We start from the raw sequence: 26,807 nt of genomic DNA, 5'->3' as shown, positions 1-26,807 counted from the left end.
TGAATCACTCAGCAGGTTAACTTCATTTGAATTAGACGAGTGGGTGTTATCAACCAGTCAAGGTTGTGTCTGTTCTGTCTGTCAGGCCTCATTGGTCTATTTTTGTAACTCAAGGCACAGCACAAAGCACAGTCTGTAGCGCAGGTCAAGGGAGCTGAGACTTTCTTTAACTATTTTTCTGATAACGTTCAAATTTGGAATGCAAATGAATTGGAAATTATCTTTGAAATCATGGTGGTGGGCAAAAAAAGAGGAAAAAATGTGGCCTCTCACTCAATCAAAGCTCAGCAGCTTCTAAAACACTCATTTAATCTTTGTAAAACTTGTCAGCTATGTGCTGGGAGCAGGCTGTAATAATTCATTTAAAAATCATGCAGTTTTTCCTCTATTTAACTATTCTCATCATTTTCAAACTCAAGTCTCATTGCTTACTTACAGCAACTAAGAACAAAAGAACAGCATTGAGAATTTAATGCCAGTTAAGAAATTTGCACCTCGACCTTTATGTCTATGACCACTGGATGTATTTTTTGTAGTTAATATTATTTATTACCAAATTACTAAATCCTGTTCTTGCTATTACTTTTTTTTTTTTTTTAATTATAAAATAGTTCCTTTTTGAAAACTCATCTCAGATGTTTAATCCAGTTCTTGGTAAAAAATGAATAGCAAGGCTACAAATACTGTTTTGGTCCTTGCTCTCTCATGTATTTTACTTTGCTCTTTCATGCTCCTCATTTGTTTACCTGGTTGTTTATCTGTTGTTTTGTTGCCTCTGGGTTTAAAAAAAAGTCATTTTCATTCTGGATGCAGTGGTACCTCTACCGCTCTTTTCCTGTGTTAAAATTGTGTTGTAGCATAATTTCCACCATTGTCGCTAGCTTCTATCTTTCTGTCTTTTCCCTGACTTGTTTTGCATGTCTTTAAAATTAAAAAATTTAAATAAAAAAAACCCTGATTGGCCCACTTACACCTGAAGTGAAAAGTATTATCATTTTCATCATCACATCTATAATCACATTATATTTTTGAAGCACATTTATTTCAAACATTAAAGCCTCAAGTGGCATTTATCAGCGTCCAGGAAGATTTCGAGCATTTGAATATTTGTTTCTTTTTTTCACCAACTAGAAGTAAAACATTTGATTTGGCTTATGACCTTCAGTGAAAATGTAGTTTGCTTGACTACATTTGTATTGATTTTTTTTTGTTCAAGATGTTGAATGTATCACATTTCTATTAATTTATACACAAATAGTGCTACTATTTGAAAAGTTTCAAAAGTTATCCTGGAAAAAAAATCTTAAAATGCAAATAGGCGGAACTGGCTGATTTGTGAAAGGTGTATCCTGGCTGATCCAATTGCATTCTGGTCCTAATGCTTTGTATGAGGCTGTTTACACCTGCTATTATCGTGCATATTGGGTGATCGGAACACGAGCAGGCAGCTTTATGTCTGTATCTTCACACCTGGCATTGGAATACGTCTCATGCATTGACCACTTGCGATCAGATCTCACTTCCCTGCTCTATATGCATGTAAACCCAAGAATCATGACTGTTTGCAAAGACCAAATATATTGTTGTTTTAACTGAGCACAGTGTATTGACTAGCAGCCCCTCCTTGCCCATGCTCTCTGTTAATAATGAAATAAGCACCGTTAGGGGACTCCTGCTGCAGGAGTGTGAGCTCCATGCCGGGGACAGCTGGTAAGAACCACACAAACAGCAACAGGGCTAATTGTTAGCATCACACAGCTAATGTAACTTAAGGGTCATTAACGGGTTTAACGACACATTCGTGCCATTTCAGTGTCAGTGTGGGTTTTTTGGGATCGTGTCACAGCTGCTGCTGCCACTGTCATGCTAACCGGGCAGACGTTGAAATGACCTTTAGCTGGGAGGAGAGTGGCTCCAGAGACGATCCTGTAGCTCTGCATCTGTGTAACTGCACTAACAGAAAGTTCACTTGTCAGATGGGGTGTCACATAATTAAGGATGTCAGCTGAGTAGGCGGTCCGTCAGTGTGGCCCAGGACACATGATGGGACACACTGCTGAAAGAATGTGGTCATATGCCACCCAGACCACCTCTAATGTGGTCCGAGCAATCAGGTCTTAAGATGCGCTGAGGATGCATTGGGTACAACCACACCTGTACTTAGGGCTGTCCACTTGTCATCCAATCACCCAGGTTGCATGTTGACATTGACATTTACATTAGTTTTTCCTCACATAACATATCCAGATACAGATTACATTTTAAAATGCTAGGTGTGAATGGGGCCGAAGAGACTAGTGTGCTCTGTACTTCTTCTCTCCAGCGCCTGCATGTGTAGAGATGTGTGTTCCAGCTTTTTCAAACTTCATGGTCAGTCAGTAGTTGTGTGTGTCTAAAAGTTGATAGGTGATTCTTTATTTAACACCACAAGGCAAGGACACAAGACAAGAAAAGCAAAGGAAAATTTGAAAAGGTTTTGTGCAGACCATCTATTATCCACTGTATGCGCATCTCTGTGAGTGGGTGTCTCTTAGATGTGCTTGTGTGTGTGTGTGAAATGATACTGTCCAGCCCACAGAGTCCATTAAAGGGATTATGAAGATGTGTGTAGCCCCGTTGACAGCCGTTCAGTGCTGGAGTTCAGAATATTATAGTCGCCATTATCAGATCGCCAAGCCAACGGGACACGTCACACACAAGCCCACACAAACAGCATATAGTAAACAGCATTTGATTCCATGTCTCTCGACACACCACTGCCCATTAGGAGGAATATGGGCAACTGCTAATGGACTGTCACTCATTATAAAAGTACTAAGCCAAATGTCGACAAAATATTACACATACAGAATCTGCCAAACACTAAGAAAACATCACACATTAGAAAGTATAGGCCAAATACAAATGTCATATTACTCATGAAGAGTGGTGCCAAGAACTAACAAAACACCACACAGAGTGAACAGGGCTGATATGAGCAGTGCATAAGAGATTGGAAAGGAAAGAACAAACAGTAACGGAGGATACGCATACAAACTCGAGTCACATGCTAATGCAACATCACAGAATTGAATAGAGCTAATGGGAGTATGGGATGACATATTAGACACAATAGGCCCAAAAGCACATTATGAATAAGCGGAGGATTCAAATGGAAAAAGTTGGACTAATGCTAATAATACATGACACATGAAAAACACATGAAAAGTGTAAAACATAACCACCAAACTCACTTTGGAAATTACATATTTAACAGTAATAATGTCCATGACACAAGAAGGACACTTATTATACTGTATTAGGAGAGCCTAATGTGGACACATGCATAACAAGGCCTCAGGGGAACAAACAAGTCAGAACACATTATAAAGCTCACATATAATGTACTTTTCAGCAGGCAATGGTCAAAGCAAGGAGCTGAACTTACTTCATGTTCCTCATCATCATGCATTAAACAGGACATTGAACATAAACATCTGAATACCCTAATGCTAAGTGGATGTCACACATTATGCTAAGCTACGGCTGGAATAAAACGCATGATTGTATCAACGACAATTTGCCCGCCTTGGCAGCTACAGCTGCGGCGTGTTGGCTCATTTCTCAGAGAACAGAACACTGGATGGCAAAAGAAGCTGCGTCAAAACATCAGACACTAATGCCATGATATCAGAATAACTAGAAAGCATGCATGTCAAGTGTGTTTGGGGAACAAGACAGAGCAGAGCCTCCTAATGAGAATGTGCCACGGCTAAAAACTTTGCTAATGTGATCCCATATACAACGCTGAACATCATTAAGACAAAGTGGATGGAAAAGTGACATGAAAGAGGTAAATGGCTCATATGAAAGGAGCCCTATATGAGATGGAGTTACATAAAACCTAAATGGATGTACTCAGAACTCAGCCACACTGAAGAGACTTCTCTTTGTCCCTATTCTGCTGCTGTGGCCTTCAGCTGAGGTGAGAGAAACAGAAGACAGAGAGGAGGAGAAGAAAGGAGAGTAGAGGAGGAAGAGGAGGGTCGTGTGAATTGATTGTGGAGGCGCATGCAGAGTAGACAAAGGGAGAGAAAGATGTAAAAAAAAAAAAAAAAAAGAGGAGCACGTGGAAAGACAAGAAGAAACGAGAGGAAAATGTGGAGTGGGCTGGGGTGCCGTAATTGGTTTCCAAGTTATTGTTTGTCTGCTTAACATTTTAATCCATGATGTAATTATTTGATTACACCTACTAGAAATGTTATCAGACCATTGTTAGTTGCTATAGGCCTCCACACAATTGCAAATTGAGTTAGAATGGACTTGACTTTCAGCTCTAATCAGTTTGTGTAAGAGCAGATCAGGGGAAAACAGTCGAGGGGAAAATAAAGAAGACAAACAAAATCAGGGATGGGGCGTCTGCATGGAAATTCATATAATTTCATGCTGCATGCCTCTGTTCCATTTCCAGCACTAACCCCCCTCTTTTCCCTAGAAGACAAGCTGTTTATAATTTGTTCTTAACATGATTCATATTCCAGCTAAATGAATTTATCTTGAACATATTGTCAAACAAGTTGCACCCAGAAGGATTTCAACCCTGGCAGCAGAACTGAAGGCATGTTCTGTTCTGAACAAATACAGCGATGTAGCCAGAGATAGAATCTGTTAAAAATATTCCTTGACATATTAGCATATTTTAATAACTTGAATTAAAGCATTAATTCCCATGAAAAATATAATTTGCACTCGCTGATAATTCCACTGATCTACAAATTAAAACAACGTATAATTCTATGAAATATTAATATGCTGCAGCGCATTTGTTCTTGTAATGTTTTTTTTTTCCAAAGCGTCAATCAGGTTGGATTTTATTTTGCATCTAACACGTGTATGCTCATTCATTACACCTGAGACTTGTCCCTCATGTCACTCATATCGATATATGAAGGTCTGTGTAAAATACAATTTATATGTCATCCTAACGTCCATACATCCTTCTTTTAAATACTCACATTAGAAGATGGTAGAACTGTTTGGTCATGTTTGCCCCTGAAAGCAATTGGCAGATTTTTTGAGTTGTTAGTGGTGATTTCAATGTTCATGTCATGTTTCAGACTATCATCAATACAGCAGTGTATCACTTTAATAACCCAATCGCCAGAGAAAATATCTGCATGGAACATTACTGCAAACTGCATTTGTACATTATTTTATAGTGGATATGTTCTTCTGTGCTTCTACCTGATGAAGGTCCATGACCGAAACATTGTAGTCTAATAAATATAACCTTTTTCTGCAAGTGCAAACAGTGTGCGGGTGTTCTCCTTTTTGATTCATTGTTTGTCCCACCTCCGCACCTGTTTAAGACTTTTAGTGTGCACAGGACTTTTTTGACTTTTGATAGTGGATATGTTGAAATTTTACATTTCTCAACAACACTATGGTGAAAAGATGGTTAGGTTTAAGCACAAAAATCACTTAGTTGTGAGAAAATGATCATATTTTGGCTTTAAACACCACTGTTTGGTGACATAAAAGCCACTGGAAAAGCAGGGACAGGTTGTTGAAAAATCCCAAGGTTCACTGGCTCCAACACTGTTGGGAAACACATGATGTGTCTGGGAAAAAAAATCCAGGTTTGATAGCTCAAAATGCTGGGAAACGCAGCTAGGAAGTACTGCTGAGAAACGCTACAGTGTATCGACAAAAACTACCCAGGTTAGGAGGCTCAAAACCACCCTGAAACACTGTAATGTTCTGCTACAAACCCCCAGGTTTGGTAGCTCAAATGCTCCCTGGGAAGCACTGCCGGGAAGCACCGCTCGGAAACACTGCTGAGAAGTGCCACTGGGAAACACAGCTGGAAAGCTTTGCTATATATCGGCAAAAACACCCAGGTTAAGAGGCTCAACACCATCCTGCAACACCTATGTGCTGCTAAAAATACCCAGTTTTGCTGCAAAAAAACACTGGTGGAAAAGCTGCAAAGGGTCAAGGGAATTAATTTTTTTTCCTTCATCAACAAACAAACAAACCTGTGGTTGGGCTTAGAAAACAAGAACAGGATGGCTTTACAATCATGCAGGAACCAAACACCGACCTCCTGGGTAAAGTCAGTGGTCGTTGGACCCATCCACCACCCCTCCTGCCTGTCCTACTTGGACTTTTGCCTTCTTAACTTATGTTGTTGTCCCGCCACGTTGCCCCCAGGTGCTGCCAGGTGCTGTTACACAATGATGGCTAGCTGCAAGGTATCATGCCGCGGTGAAAGGACAGCTTTTTTCATCGGTGTCTGACACTGGAAGTCACTGCCTAAGTGCCGGAATTGGACGACTTTGGAATGTGTAGTGAGGTGTAGGCACAAAAATCCCCTGGTTATGTTGATCATGTTTTGGCTTAAAACATCTAGGTTTGGTGGCACAAAAGTCACTGGGAAATGCCGGGATGTGCTCAAAATAACACCCAAGTTTGGTGCAACAAACACTGTTGAAAATGCCGCAAAGGGTCACCAATGCACAGAGAGGCAGTTAGAGCTACAGGCTACAATGAGGCTAAAAACAGAGTTCAAATTACATTTTTCTGAGCAGTATGGAGATATTTTGTAGTTTCAATTATGTGTTTTTGGACGTGTGAATCTGGGGCACTGTAAGCCTCCATTAGGTGGAGTTGTGTTGCTACCCCCTCTCCCCTTGGATCTCCACAAGGGATGTGAGGACTCTAAAACTTCACCTGAGCCTTCCTCGGCATATGGGTTAGTAGATAATGGCTGAATTTTCATTTTTGGGTGCACTATCCCTTTCAGTCAGTATATACTTTACATCACTTTAGACTTTAATATTGATAAGATACCTATGAAGCATGCACATGTAACATATGCATGGTTTGCATAACTACTAATTAGAGGCTACTAGTTCTGCCTTACTCTGCTCTGTATGCAATTTAATTACTAATGTGCTAATTACCTCTAAATTATGTGCACATTCTAAATTGCCTTTAATTTTTTTAAAACTCTTGATAAAAGTATCTAAACTACATCTTACTGCTGTGAAAAATAATAGCAGTTTGAAAAAAAAGTTTCAGTCTGGCTGATGGAGAATGCCCTTAAATCACTAACAACCTTTTAACGCCGATGGAGATATGTGCTCAATTGTGCTGCGGCCTAACACATTTCAGTTTTTTTAGACAGACTGAGGCATTGAGTACTGCATTAAGTGATTTTCCCCTCCACTCTGTCAATGGGAAGTTGAGAGTCTCCATTAGCAACTGCAGTTGTGCCTCGTGGCTATTATGGCATCCCTCAAGGGTCAATCTAGGGGCCAGTTTTATTCTCCTGTTTAATAGTTCTTCTTTTATGCTGATGTCAGGACTGCCTGGTGGATGAAACCAGTGAAAATGGCAAAAGAAATCTGTCATTTCAGATATCCTTGTCATGCATTTCCATTCTGTCATAACACATCAGTCTCGTCACAAGGAATTTTGTTTGTTTTGTTTATGTCAGAAATGTGACAAAGCTTGTCTAATAATGTTTTATCCTCTCAGAAATGTTGCAAAAAATCATTGCATGTCTTTTATACTCTCAATGTCTTGATTATAGCAACAGCGTTTTCACTTGTCTCACTAGTGCACTACGCTGAAGACTCCATAACAAGGCTTTTAACCAAAAACTAGGAGGCATTGCATCTACTTTAGGCTTTTTACATTGGCTCCCAGTGCTGTAGGACTTATTTTTACATGGTTTTTATTGCCTCTAAGGCCCTTCATGGCTTGGGTCTTTGCTATATTTGACCTTTCTGCTCCATATGAGCTTCAGGTCCTCAGGCAGAGGTCTTTTTTGTCTATTCCAGAGTCCAAGCTTAAATCTGAGCCTTTGCCATCAGGGTCCCCGAGGCTCTGCAGTGACCTTCCCGGGGAAATAAATTTGGCTGAGTCAGTGACACTTTTGAATTTCTTCTTTTTTTGCTGGACAGCACTAGACAGCTGTCCTTTATTTATTTATTTATTTTCTGCAATATGTTACCTTTTACCGTTTGTTATTTCCCATTGTTTCGTTTTTTAATAACTTTTGTGTGAAGGATTTATTAGTGAATTATTATTAATATGTTGGCCAGATACCTCCTTCTCAAAACCTAAGGTTGTGTGTGTGTGTGTGTGTGTGTGTGTGTGTGTGTGTGTGATGCAGTAGAACTCAACTGAGACTGCTGACCTTAGCTTAGAAGCACCAAGTTTATATTTGGTGAAGCAACCTCTATGTAACCTCCAACTCGTCCTGCAACCACCTACACATATGTGTACACACACACACACACACACACACACATATGCAGAGCAGCATCTTTTCACTCATATTTTGAGTTCACAATAGCCCACACAAACACACACTCCTCTGTTATTCTGCCCAAAGCCCACTGTCCTTTAATTACCAATTAGTTCCACCAGATTTAGGCGGAACAGTACTGCTCAAATACACTGCATGTACATCAGCGTCCATGTTTTTCTATTTGGCATGTATCTTTCTCTGCATTCTGAGCATGTTTGTGTGTGTGTGTGTGTGTGTGTGTGTGTGTGTGTGTGTGTGTGTGTGTGCGCCCGCGTGTTTTTGTGTGAAAGAGACAGACAGGTCTAGTGCCGAAGGCGATCGCAGTCCTGAAACATTTATATCTCATTACCCTGAGAGAGAGAGGGCTGGAGAGAAAGAGAAAGAGAGAAAAAGGGAAGGAGGGCGGCAGAGACAGAAAAAGAAGCAGGGGTTTGGAGACAGAGGAGGTGGACAGATCAAAAGGACAGAGAAAGAGGGGTGTAGAGACAAAACAGTAAAATAAAAAAAACAAAAGAGAAAAAAAGGTAACGGTTGTCAAGAGCTGATGAAGAAATCGTGAGACTTTTGATGGCATCCAGCTTTTGTTCCCCCAGAGGTTGAAAGTATTTATTGTGAGTCGTTTTGGACAAACGTCTGCCAAATTAATGGAATCTAATATAATGCAATGCCATTAATTATGATCTATTTGTGTGCCAGTAAGCCATGATAGTGTGACACTGAGCCAGCATGCGCAATTCCTAGTCCCTGAACCCAGCTAAATGAAATTACTCCATCATTAATTTACTTATTTACACCTTTGCTTTTCCCACAATGACACGTCAAAATGTGCATGCTGAATGACTGTCTCCAGTCTTGTTTATACCCTGTAGATATTATGTTGAAATACAATAGGATTGGAAACAGAATGCAGAGCGAATTATGTTTTCTATTAATGTAATGAGGAAGTGTTGCTATTTAACCAACTTGGCAAGTTGCAAAAAATGTTGATACAGATTGTATCAGCAAGTTCACTGTCAACAAATTTAATTTGTTTTCCACCAAAACAGACAATATGGCAATACACTATCCACTCGAAGTGACTACAGTATCATTTTTATCATTACATTTTTTTTATTAAATGGGAACAAAACATACATCAAGAATTCCTATATATTATTTCTATGGCTAAGGAAGGTTTAATCAATATTTGTGAATATGAGAGACTCTCTTTCGAAGCCAGAAACATGAGAAGCAAGTTTCAAACTGGTGATGTCATAGGGTAAAAAGTCTGGAGCTGCTCCACAGACAATGAATGGGAGCCTGATTTTTGTAGATCCAAAGAGTGTTTGTTTTCTTTTATATATATACCCAGCTGAGCTTTATTCTGTTGTAGTGTTCCCAGTTCTGAAACAGAAAATGTACCCACATACTCAGAACATTCCCCAGGGTGCTCTCAGTGTCATCAATAACATCTCTCTCTCTCCAGACTTTTGCCCCTTTAACTTATATTGTTGTCCCACTGCGTTTCCTCCTGATGCCGCTGGGCGCCGTTGAACAATAATGTCAACCGGCCAGGTGTCATTCCAAGGTGAAAAGATGTTTTTTCCACCCATGTCTGACACCTGAGGTCACTGCCAAAGCGCCGGTATTTAAAGACTTTGGAATGTGTGCTTAAGTTTAGGCAGAAAAGTCTCCTGGTTATGGTGATCATGCTTAAAATAACTTGGTTTGGTGGCACAGAAGTCAGTGGGAATTGCAGGATGAGCCGCTAATACTCACCCAAGTGTTGGCAATGCCGCAAAGATAAAAAAAAACAATCAGTGTTGTTGGACTTGAGCAGTGGTCTGCAGCTTGGCAGGCATCTTCATTAGGTGACACAATATCTTACCAAACCCTCTCCACCTCTTGATGACTAAAGTCAGTATGTACTTTACATCACTTAAGAATCATTGATATGATACCTATGAAACATGCACATGTACTGTAATGTATGCGTGGTTTGCAGAAATGTATAATGCATGCATTTTTTTTTCTTCTGGCAATTAGCCTCCATTTTAACTACTACTTAGATGCAACTAGTACTACCTCATCTTGCTCTGTATGCAGTCCAATTACTAATGAGCTAATTGCTTCTACATTTAGACTTTATTCCCTTTGACATCACAAATTTGTTGTTCATGTTTGCTAATATTTTTTTAGACTGTCTTAGACCAAAGGAATAGCATATGAATTTTGAAAATGGACGTAGCTCCTCTTAAACATGTAACCAAAATTACAGTTTTTCCCTAAACGTAACCAAGATGCTTTTGTTGCCGAACCATAGACTGGAGCCTGGATGCAAATCAGGGATTCTGACGTCATACTTTGGAGTACTTTACAGACTCCAAGCAGTGCATAAATGTAGTGTTTCAATAACTAAGAAATGTTGTTTCTGAACATAATCCAGGCAGTGTTTATGTTGTCACAATAACATCATTATGAATGCAGTTTAGTAATATAACAACATCATTCCTTGTAGACAGGGTTGCTGTCACAGCTAAACAAAAAAGAGCTATAAATGATGTTATTAGTTAAACATGTACTTGACAAGTCAAACAGGGATGCCCTAGTGAAGGTATAGCAGATGGCATAAATGTTTTTTGTACCGTCTTAAGTTGACTAAATATTATGTTATTTCTAAGCACATTTGTTCTGTAGAATATAGCTTTCATAGCTGTTCATACATTTCATGAAGTTTGTTTTGTTTTGTTGATGGAGGGCACAAGTCTCGCTAATTTATTTCCCAAATCATTCTATTTTATTATTTTGTCTTTTTTCAAAAATGTTAATTGCATTTTTGTTTGTTTGGTTTTTCATTTGTTTTGTGAAATAATATGATGGCCATTGTTTGGTCTCAGTTTATCATAGCTGCAGTGAAGTACATGGTTCATAGACTGGCTACATGCTCAGTCAAGCTATGCTTCAGGGGTAGAAAATACTTCTCTCAGACAGCTGATGGAACATTAATGTAACACATAATGTTTACCATATGGCATGTGTCCAGCTGTACAGCTGAAGAATTCACAATTGTGCTCAAGCTGTTTACTTCTTGGAGAAGTACATCATTGTTTAGTATTCTATGTAAACAACTTAACAGATTTTGGGGGACTGAGAGCAGACAAACATACAGGCCAACACATTATATCGCCATAAATCATGACACAACCAGTCCACTGTGGTCTGTGCTCTGATCTGGTCTTTTGCTTTTCAGCAGACACATTTGTTTGTTCATAATTGGTGATTTCTGACTGACACAACAAACAGCCACAGAGATAATGTGAGAATGAAAAGGAGATCAGACTGCAGAGGTGTAAGACCCCTGTAGGTCTCGCGAGTTCCACTTTGTAGATTTGTTATTGTCTTTTTGAATGCTGCAGGACGGTGCATGGAAGAGATGAATTCAGAGTGCTACAGGCAAAAACAAAAAACAAAAAAACCTGCAGCTTACAATGTTGCATGTATTTCCCTGTGCTTTATAATTCAGAAATATCCACATAAAACCATTTTAATGAGGGCACTCACAGAGAGGGTATATAATGTGTGTGGGCACATGTTAAAGGAGAGGAACACTGTTCATTTTCTGTTCATCAGTGGGCATAGCTGTTATGCCTTATAGCCATAAAACTATAATGTTACAATGAAGCTATGGTGTGTTTTAATTTACTTTTAGTTTCCCTAGCTCTCTGGTTAAGTTACCTCCCTCCTGTGCAACTGTGGTGATTGGTGTTAGCCAGCACAAATGTTTCTCCTTGTGTTGGTGAAACAGTATTTCCACCATCTTTAAGGTTACACTTGAAATAGCTTATCAGGTTCAAATACCCATCAATGAGACATTGAAAGCTGGTGGCTGTGCGGAGCTGCTTACTGTACATTTGTGGCTCAACAACGCAAGCAAACAGTCCTCAAGCGGGATTTTTACCTCTGCACTGAAGTGACACCATACCTACGGCATAGGCCAAACATGCACCTTCCCAGAAATATAACTACGCGTTGCAGCGATGCAGACCTCCTGTCTATTTTAGTAAGCTGAAACCATTTCCCTCAGTGGAAACAAAACTTTTATTTACTTTAATTTCACAGATAAGAAACAACAAATTGTGAAGACAATAAAGCCCCAAGATTATATATAATAGCATTTTAAGTCTTGTGTGATTTATCCTGGCTTCATATGAGTAGAGGTAACCTCCGGTCGTCGCTAGGCTAATTTATACAATGTAAAATGCCATAGGCTTGTGCTAATAACATTAGTATGTTATATTTGTTTGGAAAACCTGTTCAGTATGAGACTGTTGTTTTGTCGGTGAACCTTGTGAGTTGTAATGCAGCCGAATTTTGTAACGTTACCTTTGTTAAATGTTGCTGTTGTCCCTGGCTTCATATGAGTAGAGGAAAAGTCCAGTAGCTGCTAGGCTAATCTATACAATGTAAAATACCATAGACGTGTGCTAATAACGTTAGCATGTTGTGTTTTTGGGGAAAATGTGTTCAGATAAAGACAAGTGTTTGTCTGTGAATGCTGCGAGTTATAGTGAAGCTGATTTGTGTACTTGTGTTTGAAACTGTCTCTATTAAGCCATGTTTAATGTGTGTTTTGGGTGTGTTTGAATCAATTAGACTTTACAGCACTTCACAGAAACCCTGCCGCCAACCAGTGTTTTGGAGGTGTAACTGCAGAGTGACACAGACACACCACCGCACAAGTATAAATGCTCACAACTGCATAGGCCAGGTGCGTAGGCTACAGTGTAGGCTTTGCATGGAGCTGATGCACGCACATAAATCCTGCTTCAGTGACAAATTAATCTCATATGGTCACAAGAGCCACAATTAACAGCTACTGTAGCGTTGCAAGTTACAAAAAGTGAAGTCATGTTTTGGTGTATCTAAGTGAAAATATGACAAAAACATAGTGATGCCCAAGGAAAGCCACCAGAAAGTGGTGCAGCACAATTAATTTGCCCATCTTAAAAAAATGTGCTTCTTAAACTATTAGGTAGCAAGCTAGTTAGCCTGGTTTATTAAAAAGATTAATTTGTACCATTGCCTCTTATCTCATAACTGTCAGCAAACCATTCCTTTTTTGTGGAGCAGTTAATTCTCCAACACAGGAGGGCTAAAAAAAGTGGATGGTGCAACACAGCTAATAAGCTACCAGAGCTTCCTTCATTTTGGACTCTCTAGCTCTATGTTCTCTCAATTAAACAGCCTGTACTGCCCACACAGTGCTGAGAAGTGGTTGAATCAGCCAAAGTAAGTGAAATCACCTGTGTGGGTTTGCCATGGGTGTGCAGAGCCTTCAACTATTGAACAGAGGCAACATGGGTTGGTACAGTACATACTGTATTTCTTCCTTGTGAAAGAAATGTGCAGGCAGATGTTATTATGCTTCTGTTCATTCTGTTGCTTTGAAGGTGAATGGGGGTTTTGTTGAGTTCCTCCCTTGTGCCTACATTGTCTAAATATGCCCACGTGTTAAAGCGAACCTTTGAAACTTCCATCTGCCTCTGTTTGTCTCTCTGCTCCCTCCTCTATTGTGCCATTGAGTTTGATAATGTTATCATGGAGTAGCACATTCCAACTCATTTTGTAGGTAATGTTTCCTGTTAATTTGTGTAATGGTTCTGAACTGTAATTAAATCCATCACAATACATCAGTATAATTATCGTAAGTCCCTGCAACACGCACATGTATTTTACCACATATCGTTTTACCACAACATTACAGCACTGTGGCCATGACAGTGTGAAGGTCTGATCACAACAGTATGTAAAATCATTCAATTTAGCATTAAATCAATCTCTCAGTTTTACCTTGACTGAGCTTGTTTTTCCATTCCTTTCTATTTCTTTTCTCTCAGTGGTCTCAGAAATGCGGCCAGAATAAAAAGAAACATAAAAAGCAACATACCTGCCATACATCTCACAAAAAAATAGTGTGTTCTGCCTCATTTCCACTGCATGGTTCGGCTAAACTTGATTTAACTCACTTTTGGTACCAGTTCTTTTCTCGAAAGCCCTGTTTCCAACCCAGCACAGTACAGTACAGTATAGTGCGCTTTTTTCCCATTTCCACTGTGAAAAGTTGTGGATGGTACCAATGGAACCATTCTGTACTGTCCCCATTTTTGGTCCCCCCTCTGTTGGGGTACCTAGCACACAGATCTCGTACTAAAAGGTGGAGCTGTGAACACTGCAGTCTGTTGATTGGTCAATAGAGAACGGTCACTCTGCTCAGGGCTGAGTTGTGGCTGGTTTTGAAGCTCATGTAACCACTGTTCATACTGTGGAGAGTTTTACATATAAAAATAAACTAACTATGAAATGACTATATGAATGGATAGATGACTGGATGTTTTGTCACCTCTTGCAGCAGCTGGAGTCGTAGAAAAAATGATTGAATTCACTGAGCCAACTGCTGGTGACTTTTAAGGTGGAACATAAACTTGTAATGTTACTCAATGGACAGCTTTGACCATTCCATTAGTTTTTTTTTGTCTCTGTTGGATGCACACTTTTAGTAATGAGTGGATCTTCAAGCATTTATGTGTATTCATTTCAACTGGGCTATGTGAGTTAGGCTACATATATTCCAATCTTCACTTGGAGGAAAAAAAAGTGTTATAGAACGTTGTTCCTGTGGGCTTCGGCAACACTAAACCACTGAGCTTGCCTTAGAAGGACTAAATGCACAGACCTGCTATTTTTAAATATCCCATGGAGAGAGACTCTCACTGCAGTCTGTTCTGTTTTGTTCTGAATGTGTCGGCGTGCAGCCTTGTTCTGTGGACGATAAATGAGTTGCAGACTTCCATCTGTGTCACTGGTGATGAGGCTATACAGTGGGTGCTTGACGGAGCAATGAGTGACAACAACCCCACCCATATTTAAGCACTGTTTGCGGTGGAAATGCTAAGCGGACCTAGGGTCTAGGCACCATGTCTGAAGGGTTACTTTTGGTTCCAAATGTACCATACCGAAAGTTTTTGATGGAAATGGGGCTTATTTAGTTTTCTACCGTAGATAGTACCCCCATAGTGTAGGCTAGGGATGGGTTTCATTAAGATTTTATAGATACTGCTACTTTTATCGATACTCCTTATCTATTTGGTACTTCATCAGTACTCGTAACGGTTGTTTTTCATTTCTAAATAATTGCTTTTTAGAAAATATTTCAATAAAAGAAAAAATTCAGAACAGAATATGATAACGTCAGAGTTTTTCAATACTATTGTCTTTGATAATTTAGCCCCGGGGTAAATTAAGTACCGGGTTTCGGTGCAGTGGCGTCATCTTTAATGGGACACTGGCTAAATCCTGTCATCAGCAACCGAATAGAGGAATCCCTGCACTTTGTCAGTCATTTGGAACCTTGACTGAAGTGGTGCCAAATACAAGTGCCAGGTACTATCTGTAACGTTTGCCGATGGAAAACCAGAACAGAGTGAGTTGAGCAGTAATGTGCTGGACCATGCAATAGGAAAGCAGCTGTTGTTGTTGCCCTTCAAGACGAGAAAATTACATGGTTGAAGTAAGCAAGGTTCATGGTCATGAAGGAAACCAGCATTGACTGTTAACAGGAGCAGGATGCAAACTTGTTTTCTCTGGTGTCAAACACACACACACTCTGTCTCTTAACTACTTTCACCTTTACTTAAGAGGAGCAGTCAGTATTTGCATCACTGTCATATGTCAGGGTTATTTTATGCATCTGACCAAGGAAGTTGTTTTTTCTGCTGAAGACAGTCTCACATAAAGTGTCTTGTGGCCTACATCACAACACATTTCCAATCACTCGCTATGAATTCTATAGGATGAGATGATTGCAGGCTTTCCTCCTGCACTGATGTCAGCAATCGACTGCCAGGCTGCAGACCTGGCTTTGATGATTAAGCTTCAACATCATTGCCTTTGCCGGTTGTTATATGATTCTAATTTTCATCAATCAGCTCTCATTCTGTGACTGTCAAGCTAGTGGTGCATTTCTTCCCAGAGCCTCCAATAAATCTTAATTGTGCATTTCTCGAATACTGTACATCTCTTTTAACGTTATGGCAGCATGCACATCGTCTGACAGCATAAACCCAAGCTTGATTCATTCTCAATGGATAACTTTCAAGTCAGTTTAGTGACACTATACTAAGACTTTCAGTGATACATTTTTCTTTCTGGAGCCTCCTTTGTCACACACCTCCCTGGCTTGAGGTGAGTTTAGTAAGACTGAGTGTGATTGTATCCTGATGCCAAGTTCTATATACACTTAATCTTGTTCAGATTCACAGGCTGTGCTTTGGTGGCTAGTGTGAAGAATCACTTCAGATTGATCCAGCTGCTTAACAGTACAACCACATGTTATTTTGGCCAAAAAACACAAACTGGAAAATAGCGAGGAAACATGAACATCATGAAAATATTATACATTTGGTGGGTTCTTCAATTAAACAAGCCTTTGAAGTGAGGTTCAGGTTGAACTTTCAAAAGCACATGAATGCATTGCAGCATTTTAAAACTAAATAAATAGGATAAGGCAATAAACAAACACAGGTGAACCTTGAGCATTGTTAAAGGCGTGCAAGATTGAGCAAGCCGGGTATGTTGCAGCCCTAGAGTGAAAACACGGAGCCCAGGACACACACTGAGGACACCTCCTGTTCCCTAATCATTTGCACTGGAATCTGTTTGAGATAGTTTACCAGTCTGGTGTGCAGAAAAGACAGAGGGTTGTGTACTCACTTTGCTGGAGCCTCGTGCCATGCTAGAAGATTTAATTAAGGCACCCACACTGAAGCGTGCATAATTGCACGGTGCTTTGGAGATGCGCAGCACATCCTTCAAATCAGACGCTGCAGACAGATGCATACTGATGCAGGAGACTGTTAGAATGCAGCGTCCAGGCAAAAGTGGCGCCAGTGAGCAGAATGCTGTTGAGCAGCGAAACCGAAATGATCCTAGGAGCTTGTTTTATTTTTGTTACTTTACACTTGCCTGGCATTAATGTGAATTCTTCTGACAGGTCACTGAAAAATTCATCTCCCCCTTTGGCGTGCTGGAATTTCAATGCACTCTTCCAATAAGGGACTTTATCGGCATTAAATGCCAGAAATTGGTGCTTTACCTGAAAGCCACAAAGAAGCCATGATATAATGCCGCTGCATCAAGGCCATTCCATTCCCACCCTTCTTCTTCCTCTCTGCCACAGAATCTCTCGTTCCTGACAGTAACCTTCTGGCAGTATTTTATGGCTATATTAGAAAGTTGATCTCACCTACACCTCTCTCCGTCTGGCTCACTGTCCGTCTCACTCTGTCTCCTTTCCCATCAGTATTTTATAGCTGATATGTCTCTTTCTCTCTCACTCACTGTCTTTCTCTCCTGCTCGGTCTCTCTCTCCTTCTCCCCTCCTGTCTTTCTCGGTCTCTTCAGTATTTTATAGCTGTTGTAACAGCCACCTGACCTTTCTTCTTGGTGATTACTTTATAATGAGACCACAACTCCATCCATCTCTCTCCTTCCTGCCCACCACCTTTCCCGTCCCCTCTAATCGCCGTACATGTGTCATTTCTCTTTTTCAAAATTACTTTTATAACTTCTGTTATAAGAGGGAGCACAGTGGAGAGTGGCATGAAATACTGCAGAGGATTGAGAAAGGAGACTTGGAAAGGAAGGTTTTAATGTACTTTATATGGTGACCTGACAGATTTTGCATTTTTTAATATCTTTCTCAAGTGGATCCCACTAAACAACAGCTGATTCCCAGCCGTTGTTTTCTGTCAGTTGACCCACCATTGGAGCTTTTAAAAAAATCTTGTTCCTCTCAAAAAAGAGAGCAACATTAGGTACATTAACTTCCCCCAGGTTTTGAAGAATTATGCTTGAAATCGCTGAAATAAAAACACCTAACCTAATTAAAGAATGTAATTATCAGAATGTCAGAGGTTTATAGTGATTAACAATCACGCTACATACTGAAAATAATCAAGAACATGACAGTCTTGAGTCAGGACATTGGATCCATGGCAACAGGAAGCTGAACCTATCAATATATGTACCAATGAATGTACACATACAAGATAGATAAGGTTGTCATATTTATTTAGCCTGACGTTAATCACTTCTCTTGTGTGCACATGCTTGCATGCACAAGACGTGTTGTTCGGGGTTGGCCAGCTCAATAATTGGTTTGATGATGATAAATAGTTAGTTCTCTCCACTACCATGGCAACCACCACTTCCTCCGCCACAAAGTAGTACCCTTTCTTAAATCTGTCACATAGGAAGCTTAGGTTCAACTCTCATGTATTATACATTACATGTCTGTCTAAAGCCCCGTTCCCACTGGACAAAAAACCTACTAACATGGGGTTTTTGTCTTTGCTGGGAAAGGTTACAAATGGTATTTATTCCTGGGACAAATGGCTCTGCAGTAGTCACAGGTATTTATCGGCTCCATCTCCAATCACCTCTGATTGTAAGTCATGGAAACATGACACCCGGGTGGATGTGATCATTTTTGCCCCTTTTCCAGCATGATAATGATGCCCTGCCACAAAGTCTGTGCAAGCTCCTCTCAAACATCATTGAGACTGATTAAGTTACAGATATGTTTTTAAAAATAATTACTTAAGCAAGACTCATACTTTTGCGTCAAATCGACACTACGGTGTAGGCTCTGCGTCAACATGGAGCCAAATGCCATACCCTACACTGTAGCCTGATGTGCACCTCCTCAGAAATGTAACTACACGTTGCGGCGACACAGACCTTCTGTCTTTTTTTGTAAGCTGAAACCATTTCCCTCAGTGGAAACAAAGCTTTTATTTACTTTAAATTCACAGATAAGAAACAATAAATTGTGAAGACAATAAAGCCTCCACAAAATAACATTTAAAGTCTTGTGTGTAATTTATTCTGGCTTCATATAAATAGAGGAAATCTCCACTGGTCACTGTGGTCAATGTAAAATGCCATAGGCTTGTGCTAATAACGTTAGCATGTTGTATTTGTTTGGAAAATGTGTTTAGTATTAGACAGTTGTTTTGTCAGTGAACCTTATGAGTTGTAATGGAACTGAATTTTATAATCTTACCTTTGTTAAATGTTGCTGTTGTCCCTGGCTTCATATGAGTAGAGGAAAAGTCTGCTAGCTTCTATGCTAATTTATACAGTGTAAAATGCCATAGGCTTGTGCTAAAAAACATTAGCATGTTGTAGTTGTGGGGAAAATGTGTCCAGATAAAGACAAGGGCTTTGTCTGTGAATGCTGCGAGTTATAGTGAAGCTGATTTGTGTACTTGTGTTTGAAACTGTCTCTATTAAGCCATGTTTAATGTGTGTTTAATGTGTATCAACTATACAGCACTTCACAGAAACCCTGCCGCCGATTAGTGTTTTGGAGGTGTAACACTGCAGAGTGACACAGACACACCACAGCACAAGTATAAATGCTCACAACAGCGTAGGCCAGGTGCGTAGGCTACAGTGTAGGCTCTGCATAGAGCTGACACACAAGTATGAGACCCTCTTTACACATTTTCACTGGCCTCCATTATACGGTTTACTTCCAGCACATTCATGATGCCAAATGTGACACACCAGTGTAAAAAAAAAGAAAAGAAAAAAAAAAAGGCATACCCATTTTCACAGCTCTCGTCTACTTGCAATGGGAAATGAGTCTGTCACCTCCTTCAAGTGGTTTGTCTTGCATTTAAAAAACTCATATATACAGTATGTGCTAATTTTGTGGGAAAATAGTATAAGTGGAGCTACAGTACAGTATATAACCATTGCTACTAAAAAATAAGCAATAAATGATCTTTTTAGAAATCAGGTTATGTTGTAAGAAACAGTGGCTGCTATTTAAAGATATCTTTATGTCTGTTTCACCATGATGGTTGACCTAATACTCTTTTCCTTGGCTGGTCAGGAGCACAGCATGAGTCGGTTTATTTTTGCTTACAAGAAAGAATGCTGGTGACATTAGCCCTTTTTAGACAGGAATTGTGCAAATTTGCAGGAAAGCCCAATCAGTCTTTTTTCAGCATTGGCAGTATAAAAGCAAAATATGGGAGTGCGGCAAAATGCCGCCTACCTACTTTTGTTTATACAGAATGTGCCTTTTTCGGCGCAGTGGGGGGCGTGAGCTAGTAACAAAACGTGTGGCTCAGCGTGTGATGTAAACAATGACGTGGGAGGGAAGCCACGGCTATTCAGGCGGCGGTAGTCAGGCGGCGATTCTATCGTAAATTGGCCCGTCCTTTACTGTCCCGGTCATCTGACGGTTAATGGCCTCTCCGTTTGCGAGGGCAAGGAGGGCGCACAATTCCTTGTCTCCTCAGTTGCTCATCTTTACAGGGTCTGTCAGGTTTGCGTTTCCCTCTTGCTACTAGTTGCTCGCTAATTCCTGCTATCAGCTGTTTCCTGTTTATCCACCGCCAGTGGCTCGCACATGTGGCGTCATCAACAGCTCCTCCCACAAGTCATCAACAGCCCCTCCCATAGCGAAAAGCCGCCTCGTTCTGTTTAAACTAAAAGGGTTCCGCCAATATGTCTACCCTACGAGGCGGAAAATTGGGCACCTCGGAACAACTCGCCATTCCACCTCTGTGTGTCTAAACGCTCGCAGCTGGCCGGCGAAACAGCCCAACATTTGCCGAAAATCTGGCAGTGTAAAAGGGGCTATTGGTTAATGGCAGGTATGACCAAAGACTTAAAAGGAAACTTTGCCAATTTTCAACCAGCTCTGTGTCATGACTCGTTGCAGTGTTGGCAGTGTCTGCGATGTGTACAGATGAGTGGTGTTTGGCTTCCCACTGTGCTGCCAGCACCTGGACATTTGCTGGCTGAGGTTCGCCTGGATTGGGTCAGGTACCCAGCAGGTGACCCGCAAGTAAGGTGATTCTCGGGTGGTATTTTGTCTTAATTTCATTCCTGGGTTTGATTCTTGGTGAAATGAAAGAACATGCAGGTTGGATGTAAATTTATCAAATAAAATGGGAATAATAATAATAATCTAATTTAATGGACAATTTCATCCTCTGACTGACGACTGTGTGTCAGCTCTGTCTTCTCAGCACCTGGAATATGACAGCTGCTTCAATAAAGTGTGTAACTAACAGGCATGTTAACTGTGGAGATTCAATGCTCAGTATTATGGGAATAAGCAAAAAATATCCATTTAAGATGTATTTTCTGAATTACCTTCACTTTAGAATATATTATCTTGGTTTCTCATCTATGAAACGTTCCAAAATGATCACTTTAAACATGCTGCCTAAATGAATTATTTGAACAGCACATGATTATTATAGGATTTGCAGTTTTGGGCCGTGCTGCAGGTCTTGTGTCGACAGGTCAGGCTGGTTGTGGAACTAATTTGTCATATGTGCAGGTGGTGGGATGGGGGCCATATTGCACATCTCCTTGCCAGTGGGTGGGTCTTGAAAATTGGACCCTTGCAGAACTCTGCCGCAAGGTGATGCAAGAATGCTTCACCGATGACACGTTTTGCAAGTTAGACTTAAGTTAGACTTAACATAGTAGCTTTTCAAATCATGTATCAGCATAGTACGTCTATTATATTAAGTTTAAGGTAGTTTGGCCTGTGTAAGTTCCTGCCACCATTCCAAATATTTTTTCTACTCAGGTGGCTGGGCGTGGCAGCTTGGTGTGTGTAGGCTATTGCTCAGATAATCACACTTGATGATTAAGTGCACCAACAAGTGACGAAATTCATGCTCAAAAACTTGTTGAAAACAGCATGTGAAAATCTTCAGGCGGGCACAAACACAAACACAATCAGCAAACTTGTGAGGTGTCAAAATCATTGAAAGACAGATTTTTGCTTGTTTTGACGCCCGCTCTCAAACACACATGCAATCCCTCCCCCCGCCTTCCCTGACAAACACCACCCAAGGAGAAGAAATCAGAAGAGAGCAATCAAGCAGAGCAGATATGTCTCCACAGGAGGGACAGACGGAAAGGGAAGGAGAGAGACAGGAGAAAGAGAAGAAGAGGAGACAAAGACAAACAAAATGAGAGTGCAGAGGAATAGATAAAGAAGTACCGAGGCAGACAGAGAAACAGAATCAGACAGGCAAATATCTGGCAGAGGAAAACCTGTCTGAAGCCCTGATGATATTTGTGAGATTATTGATCATTGTCTGCAAGAACCTGGATTTACTATTCTTTTTGTCATTCTTTCTTTGCTTATGTCTTCATTTCAGGTTTTTGATAACTGCATTTTGAGTATAGCGATGTATGAAAACAAGAAATACCCATTTACATCCAGACCTATTGAGAGAATGTTTTTAAAAAGTTTGTGAGCCCTCTTGTTTTTCTTACTATCATATTCTGTGTATGCATCCATTGTTTTTTCTTCCTCAAAAAAGTCAGACTTGGGGAATGAAAGCTGAATTTTCTAGCATGCTGATGACAGATTTGTCTTTGTGTTCTCTCTTTGCTTTGTTCTGTTACTGCATTTCTTTTCAACACACATAACTACTACATCAATAGTCAGTCACAAAAAAGCTGCCTGTCTGAGTTGCAAGTTGGTGGCAGGAAATTCCCGCAGGGCGGCTAATGTTGAAGGTTGAATGCTCCCACTGATTTAGACATGACTGCTGTAACACTAAAATATTGCACCTTATTGGAATATCACTTCAGCGTGTTTCCATTTGCCTCGCAGCCTCTGCCTCGATCAGCTCAGCTGTATTGGCAGGGGATGAAAACGATGATGTAGCCCAACCCAATGATGTAGTACATTGGGTTGGGCAGCAGATTAATGTATACAACTGCACAGCTTATTCTCTTGATTTGAAATCTCTCTCTGAACACCCCCGCCCCAGCTCCAGCTCCAGACATTTGCTGTAGAACTTCAAAAACCAAATGTTTTAATCAAAGAATAAGAGCTTTTTCAACTTTTTTTGATGTGCGATCTAAATGGGAAATTTAGCCCATTGCCTTGGGACACATTATTAAATTATATTTTACATATAACAGCAGAATCAGACAGAGATCGAAGGCTAAAAAGACCATCTTGGTGTAGTGTTCTTAGTCATTTTGTCTGTTTCATGAAAAATAGAATTTTTAATATGTTTTTCATGACATGTACATCAAGGTATCCCTGCCAGCAGTTGCTCCTATTAAAGGAGTATTTCACTGCTCTTTTCATAAACGGGGCTGTCTATGAAGAAGAAAGATGGAAATACTTTGACTGACATGACCAGCACATTCTCGCTCTGACCTTGTCACATATTGACGTTTGATCATGGACCTTCCATGCCCAGATACAACGTGAAAGGTACCCTGGGTATGTTGGTTGGTGATGTTCTAGGACGCTGTGTCAAGTTATATCAATATAGCCTACATGCATTGTCTTGTTTGGCTCTATAATCGTGCGTGATGCAAACACCGCTCTCCCGGGTGAAAGTCAGTGTTTGTTGGACCCATCCACCACCACTACTGCCCGCCCAAGGCTTTGGCCGCCTTAACTTTCGTTCTTGTCCCGCCGCATCTCCCCCTGACACAGCTGAGCGCTGTTAAACTATACCAGCGACTGGCCACCTATCATGCCAACATTAAAAAACAGCTTTTTTTGGTCAATGTCTGATGCCACAAGTCAAGGACTTCAGAGTGAGACCGGGCTCACATGACCAGAGAAAATAGAAGAAAAGGGCTGTGACATTTAGGAAAATCTGCAACTACCAGAATGCACTGCGCTGCACTGAACCAATAAATGCTCCCGCTGGTGAGCATAAGTATGAGAAATGTGTAAAAGTCTTCGGTGATCACACCCTATGTCATAGGGATGTCATCTTTTCCAGGAGGGTGGTAAAGATGTAGTGGATTAGGGAACCCCTCCCCATAGAGTCTAGACACTGGTGCTGGTGATGAGATGAGATGAGGAGGGAGCTGAGGATCTGGATGTGAAGAGGAGTGGGCTTTTAATGAGCTCATCCTGGGCTCTGGATAAGGTGACTGGAGGTGAATGGGGTGGACAAGGGCGCAACAGTTCCACCTAAAATGACAGCTGACAGGAGCAGAGAGGAGAACAGATTTAAAGTTTGGCAGCAGCAACATGAATGGCTGGAGGAGATCAAAGTTTGGTAAAGTTTGGCATAGAGGCAAAGTTTGACCGGCCAACTAGAAGAAAGAACACCCATAGTCAGCTGACTGGAGTAGGTGGCTGGAGTCAGAGAATTGTGAATGAATATAGCACAAAGAAAGACTTCCTGATTGAACTTAGACTGAGCTTCATTTAAACGTTTAGTTAAAATATGTTTTTGAAAACATTTTAGGTGAGAAATAGGTAAAGCAGTAGCAGACTCTTGCCTCATATTTGATCAACACTGCTTAGTCTCACAGTTTGATATCAGTACTTTCAACCTCCATTTTGACAGTACAGGAAACTGCATGTTACTCGCTTCTTAATCACAACTTCTCATATTACAGCCAAACAGTTGTAGAAGCAAAAAAGTCAAGGTCCCGTGCCGGGCCAGTTAGCTCGCGACCTCGCTCCTTTCCTCTCAAACGGACTTTCTTTATCTTCCATTAGATATCAAAAACTCAAATACTCAGAGGTCAAAAAAAATCACTGGAGACACGTAGAATCAGATGCAACTGAGTTTAATGTGCTCGCAGGCAACAAACACATCACAACCCAAATGAGCCAAGCTCTGGAGCAAGGCTGGAATTTCTTTGTTTGCGCTCGCTCTTTTATCGTAGAATTTCTGCTGAGTCATCTCTTTCCCTTAATCCTTCCCACTTGGCTCTGATCGTAACGATATCCCACCTCTGCTGAGTCACTTTTTCTCCACCATAATGGTGTCATATTTCTGCTGAGTAATGTTTTTCCTAGATCTAAGACCGCCTCCTCTTACTAGGGTCATTCTCAGGACAAGCTGTAATTCCCCTAATTTTCCACTAGTGTTTTCTGAACCCATCCTCATGCTATTTTTAGAAATGATTCACAGTGAGTCCTAGGTACTTCTCCACCACAATGCTTAAGTGCTCAATAAGTGTGTGTGTGTGTCATAAGAATACATGAAATATTAAACCAATGTGTAATTTGTCAGTTGCACAGATTATATTGCTTCAACACATATCTTTTAAAGGTCAGCTAAAAGGTATAGTATATGTCTTCAGTAAATCAGTACATTACACTACACAGTGCACTAAAACATGTTTATAAAGACATTTTAGGTGAGAATAAGGCAATACAGCTACAGAGTCTTGGTTTATATTTGGTCAGCATTTCCTAGTTTTACAGTTTGATTGAGTTTGGTCAGAGTTTGAGAGCAAGAGTGAGAAAAAGGGATGGGTCTTTGCAGAGACCCAAGAGGAGAGGGGGTAGCAACACAACTCCACCTAATGGAGGCTTATGGTGCCCCAGATTCAAATGTCCAAAAACATAATTGAAACCACAAAATATCTCCATACTGCTGGTCCGTAGTGATCCAAGTGTCCTGAAGCCCCGACATAAAAAGTTGTTTGGAAAAACGTCATTTGAACTCTGTTTTTAGCCTCACTGTAGCCTGTAGCTCTGACTGCCTCTCTGTGCACCGTGCAGACCAGCGAAAGCACGTGAACACACATGATTGCGGTGCCCATGTCTCGCGCAAGCGCGCACACATGAGCAGGGCAGCAGTAGCTCAGTCCATAGGGACTTGTGTTGGGAACCGGAGGGTCGCCTGTACGAGTCCCCGTCCGGATCAAAATATGGAGCGTGGACTGGAGGCTGGAGAGGTGCCAGTTCACCTCCTGGGCACTGCCGAGGTGCCCTTGAGCAAGGCACCAAACCCCCCCAACCGCTCGGGGCGCCTCACCAAGGGCAGCCCCCCCACTCTGACATCTCTCCACTTTGTGCATGTATAGGTCCTGTTTGTGCATGTGTGTGTCTTTCGGACCTGTGTGTGATTGACAAGCAAGAGTGAAAACATTGAATTTCCCCTAAAGTGAATAAACTTAAACTTAATAAACTTAAACTTATCCCCAGAGCAAGTGAAATTTGAGCTGAGAGAGGAGCAGGATGATCTCTGCTCTGGTAAGATGGAGGGAAGCTTACCACAATTCATTTACACATACTACCCACATTGTTACAATACAAAGCTCAAGCTTTAAAATCAGCTAAGTGTCCCTTTAACGACATTCATGCAACAGGCAGTAGCAAACATGACATTGCAAAACTGTAGAATTGAACATGATAAGAGATCACGTAAAACATGACGTCAGACTACTTTCAAAGACCCTGAACCTTGCCATTTCATTAATATTTGCTAACATCACTCATAAAACATCTCCATTACAAGCACGAATAATGAGCATGCATCTGTCAACTTAATTTATTACAGCCTGCAATTATCTTAATTAACAAGTACTCTCAACGTAATGACAAGGGTACACCAGAGAGGAAACACAGGGGTGAAAAGTTGAAAATGGAATTGAGATGGAGGGATAGAGAAAAGAGAGAAGTGGTGCGTAATGTATATGGAGACTG

This window comes from Epinephelus lanceolatus, chromosome 4, assembly GCF_041903045.1.
Source record: "Epinephelus lanceolatus isolate andai-2023 chromosome 4, ASM4190304v1, whole genome shotgun sequence".
Taxonomy (NCBI): domain Eukaryota; kingdom Metazoa; phylum Chordata; class Actinopteri; order Perciformes; family Serranidae; genus Epinephelus; species Epinephelus lanceolatus.
This window is presented reverse-complemented; position numbering follows the sequence as displayed.